The sequence below is a fragment of the Gossypium arboreum genome, chromosome 3 (assembly GCF_025698485.1).
Source record: "Gossypium arboreum isolate Shixiya-1 chromosome 3, ASM2569848v2, whole genome shotgun sequence".
Lineage (NCBI taxonomy): Eukaryota > Viridiplantae > Streptophyta > Magnoliopsida > Malvales > Malvaceae > Gossypium > Gossypium arboreum.
In genome coordinates, this window is record NC_069072.1 from 128,193,070 (window position 1) to 128,198,652 (window position 5,583).

The following is a 5,583-nucleotide window of genomic DNA, read 5'->3' on the forward strand; positions in this document are numbered from 1 at the left end:
TGTCGCTCTATCACATGTGATCATTTTCATGTTATCATCCCATCCAAAACCACTTTCACCCTGAATTGTGCATATAATCTGCCACTGTTTCTTTACAGTCCTCAAATGATTTTCCACATGTTTTGCATCGCATTGGACTTGAAATTTTTCAGAAATAGCTTCGACAACTCGATTAATAGAAGCTGCTTTGAAAGTATTAGAAGGCTTATTTCCTTTCTGGGCCTCCTCAGCTAAAATTTCAAGAATAAGATGTTCCATCGGTTTTGTCCACCTGAATTGCTTGGAGGTTCCTTCTTGGTTGCCCTTACCCATTCTACATTAATAATTGTCATTGTCAATCATTTCAATATCCAACAAGCTTAAAACATAATAAATTCAATATCTAACAAGCTTGAAACATAATCAATATCTAACAAAATCAAGACATAATAATTTTAGAATCCAACAAACATAATAAACTAAAATTTCAGAATCCAACATTAACAAAAAAAAAAATTTAATAAAACATACATAATATAGAAACTACAACCCTAAGCCCTAAACCTACATAATATTTCTAGCCATATAATCAGTCCACATAGTTTGTGCAATTTCATCTCTCTTAGCAGACCATTCTCTTGCTTCTTCTCTTTCTTCTCACTCCGTAAGAGTTGATATTTATCAAATCAGACTCAGGCTCCTCGTATAATTCTTGATTAAGTAAATCACTAGGATCAACTCCCATGATATGATTATGAATGATGCAACAAGCCAAAACTATATCTACTTGAGTTTGAAAATTCCAAAATGGTTCAGCATCTAATACACGAAATCGTTTCTTCAAAATCCCAAAAACACGTTCAATAGTGATTCGCAATGATGAATGACGAAGATTAAAGAGTTCCTTTTCATTTTTAGGCCCCTGAGCACTAAACTCTTTTAAATGATATTGAACACCACGATATGGGGTAATATATCCATTACGGATGCCATATCCAGCATCAGCAAGATAATATTTACCTACAATTTGACAAAACATAATTATTACTAATAAATTATGAGCTTAGTAGAACTATTTGGTATTTAATGTTTTATAATTCTTACCTTCCGGAATTTTTAATCCTCTTGGGCGTGAAAGTGCATCACTTAAAATACTAGAATCATGTGGACTACCTTCCCAACCAGCTAGAACATAGGAAAATTTCAAATCAAATGTAATGGCAGCCAATACATTTTGTGTCGTCCCCCATTTACAGCTACGAAATCTTCCTTGAATGTTAAGTGGAACGGATTCACGAACATGAGTTCCATCTAATGCTCCAATACAATCTTTAAAATAAGGATAAAACCTTGGATTGTTTCTGATTTCACTAGGAGTTGACTCATCAGGTAATCTAATAACTAGCTTATACAATTTCAAAATAGCTCTCAATACAACCCTAAAGTAACGGTGAATTGTCTCAGTTGATCTATAATATCTAGATCCTATCACTCGAAACCTTATATTATGACCAATTATATGTAAAAATATAACTACTTGCTCCCTAATATTCACCGATTTAGTTGATTGTAACAAATTATTTCTACTAAGAATATCACACAAATTAAAAAATGCAACCGGTCTCATCCTTATCATATCAATACAATGCCGCTCACCACTATATAAAATACTATTAATATAATTTTCTCTTTCATAATCTCGATTTACACGAGGGTGAGAAGTAATTTCCTTCCTAGTTTTTAATTTTTTTATCCAGAGAGCCCCAAAAGCTAAAACTGAAGCCACGACTCCGACAATTGCATTTTGATGTTGATTACGATCCATCTACACAAAATAATATCACAAAAATATTTGATCACTACAAAAAACACATAAACTTTTCATAAGGGCACATATATGACAAAAGTTATCTTGTCTAAAGTGCATACATATATATATATATATATATATATATATATATATATATAAAAGTTTCTCAAGCAATGACTCAAGCAATGCCTAAAGTTATCATGACTAAAAAGAATAGAGTTAACTAACCAAACCCAACATAAATAATAACAAAAAAGGCATAATTCAAGACATATTTATCATAATCAGTAGTACCAAATAGAACAAATTTTGCATCCTACACATATTTGTGATTATTATATTTTATTTTCCAATTAGTGAAAATTTTTAAATATTATAGAATAAATATATATTTTTAAAAAATTAAGAAAACTGATAAATAAACGATTTTATTCAATTTGGTTATATACAATATTCAATTTGAACTTGATCTCTATTCTTAATAATAAGACTACATGCGTACATATGTATGTATGTTTTTTAAAGATCAATTTAAGCTACCAATAGTTGTTAGATTATGGCACAATTGTAATGGCAGTGGAAAAAAACCCAATGGACAAACAATGGCACCTACTTGGAACCTTTACTACACACCTTTACATGACTTTTTTTTTAATCATAAATCATATTTTAAAATGATAAATTTAGTAAGCATATTCAGACACTGCCAATAACCATGAACTTAAAAAATAAAATATATATTATTTGACTTATTGTTTTTTTTTTTTGCTAGTACAACAACTATGAAAGCTGCATAAAAATAAAGTAATCAACAAGTACAAAATGACCCATCCTAAAAACATAAACATAGACAGATCGCAACAAACAGAACCTTAAAATCCCAAATTACACCTATCTGTTGAACAAACCTCAAACCAGACAAAAATCTAATTCCCACAAGTCACTCTAGGTGATTGTTTCCATGTTATTCCAAGTTCTCACTTTAAAGCGTCCAATCTTTGTAGCTTTGAATGCAATGGCCATCATAAGATACCTTAAAAATACCTCTTTGTTATTCAAAATTTGAAGCTTAAACAGTTACAAATGATTAAAAGTAGTAAGTAAAGTTCGTACTCAATAATTATCAATTCAGACAAAATGACAAAAGAAAAAATAGAGATGAAAAATAAAGAAAACCACTGCTACTTTTAACAACATTTTAGTCATATAACTTGTAAAGGCATCTTGCCTAAACACAAATAAACTCGAAATAAACGCATCTTGCCTTGTGTTTCTTGTGTAATAGTCTAAATTTTAAGCTATTTATCAACTGTTTTTTTCCTGCAGATCAAAATGGAATTAGTCTATATATCACTAAAGGATATCTATCTTGTAAAGACTATTAGTTGAGGTCCCTCGTTAGATTTTGTACTATGTTGTTAGCTTTGGAACGGCCATAGAATCATTTGAGCTGGATTTGTAGATTCTATAAAAATGAATTTACTGCCTTTCCTAAATTAATCATATAACGTTTTGAAAATTTGAAGATTTCCAAATTGGAATTTTAGAATTTCAAGCACCTGGAATAGGATATATGTAACCTGTATTTTTTTATATCCTTTAAAATTCTATACTCCATGAAGTCTTAAGCATGTGGAGGGGTTGTACCCTCCACACCTTATTAGGATTTTTAGTGGAAGCTTCTTTGGGTATTTTTCTTTAAGAGTAAGCTCCTCCAATTGAGCTCCCTTTCCTCTGCTAGTTTGTCAAGATCGTTAATCAAGATCTCTAAGTTCATCACTATGGCATTAATGTTTCCACAAATGTCTTTGTTTCATGATTTAAGGAGTTTTTTTTGACAACTTCCAATTGATAATCAACTAACCTCATTTAACTTAAACAAATGGAGATAAGCATATGTAATTTTAAACTGTTTAAAATCCAGAAATGGAAAATCCAGTCAATAACCTTCAATTCAATGTTTTAAACTGTCACATGAAAAAAAGCGATTGCGAGATGGGGTAAGTGGGTATTAGCGAAAAGGAAAAACAAGAAGCCTAAGCGTGAGGTTTTTGGTGTATTTGTCTAAACCCTTAAATGCTCCTGTCCTCTGTATATTTGCTTAAATAACATTTTTACACTTTCAATTAAAGATAAAGAATGGAAGAAAAAGAGGAGAAAAGTTACCTGGATGAGAAGATGAAGAACGACGCAAGGATGATACCGGTTGTATGCGAAAGAGAAAGCACCTAAGACCGAAAAGCTACCATTAGAAGAGATTATGCGAAAGGAAAAATGAAAGAAAAAGAACAGAAGAAGTAAAAGTAGAAAATACCTGGATGGATGAAGAAGAAGGAAGATGAACGGCGCAAGGGAAAGTGAGAGTTTGGAAAATGTCTTACGGAAAAAAAATCCTTAAGACATTTTACATAAAAAGCATCCCATTTTACCGTGTTTCTGAAAACGTTTTACTTATGTAAAATATTTTCATGTAACCAAACAGCGTAAAATTAGGAAAACATTTTCTGGAAAATGTTTTCATGGTTACCAAACACAGCCTTTGTTGAGAGATATAATCACAAACCCTAAACATGGACGGTAAAACGAACATGAAAAGTACCAAAAAAATATTCTTAATTATAGAAATGATAAGTTTATTAATATTAACAACTACACAAAATTCTATTTAATTCTTATATTACATTTACTTAATAAATAAAAAATTCATTACCATACAAATTACAACAATTTTCCTTCTCATAGTAACGATTATTATTACCCTACGTATTATAACTATTTCAGTATTGACAACTTTAAGAATACAAAATGTATAATGTTTTGAATCAACTATTTTAGAGTAGATATTAAAGTTGATTTTTAAAATTCTAAATTTTCAATCATTTATATAAATATAGTTTAAGTTTATTTTACCATGTAGCGACGTAAAAAATTTTAGCTTAGCTCAGTCGCTAATCGTGGCGATTTATTGAAAACTTAAAAACTGAAATTTGATTTTTTGAAACATAAACTGAAAAACGGAAATAAAGAGGGGAGTCGCCACCGATCCTTTTTATAGGTGTGATCGGACACCTAATAAATTTATTTTTAAAAACAAAAGAAGGCCGAGTTTAGGTCTACGTTAAAATCAGAGATAAAGTAGGGCTCGGGAGTCAGTTACGCGCAAGGAAGGTATTAGCACCCTCGCGACGCCCAAAATTGGTATATTTTAAACATGTGTTGTCTTAATTTTCAGAAATGCTAGTTCAATTTAAATTCCAATCGTGATCCGATTTAAAAGACGAGAACTTTCAATTTTTGATTTTTGAGAAGGATATACCGTTTTAACACGAGCCAACAAATTCCATCCAACATAGCGATGAAATTTGCGACTTAATGTTAAATCGATATATTGCCTCGATTAGTAATTAAAACATAAAAAATATTCATGAAATAAGAATTTAAAATAAATCAAATATGCAAACAACGACATTATCAATGAAAAATGTTAACATAATACTAGAGCAAGTTAGCAAAACAATAATAATAATATTTAAAAGAGAAATAAAAACCAAACATGAACAAGTATAAAGTACATTTAGTAATAATAATATAAGGTAATATATACATAAGATAATATGCAAAATATAATATATGACATATATACATGATGTATGAAAATATAATGTCTAATAGACGTATATGTGCAATATTACTAAATATATATACGTACTAGATACAAGTGCACATAGTATAATTGAACATATACAATAATATTAGAAATATTATGGACAAGGAAAATACATTTATACTAATAA

At 29.9% G+C, this 5,583-nt stretch overlaps 1 long non-coding RNA gene across 1 annotated transcript; it reads right to left on the reverse strand.

The window, feature by feature from the left end:
* On the reverse strand, positions 1–4,349 carry LOC108468601 (uncharacterized). Its single transcript, XR_008279724.1, has 3 exons — positions 4,104–4,349; positions 3,956–4,017; positions 1–313 (listed from the first exon to the last, which is right to left on the reverse strand). It is a non-coding gene; the product is annotated as an uncharacterized LOC108468601 (long non-coding RNA).
* Between the last annotated feature and the right edge of the window lie 1,234 nt (positions 4,350–5,583).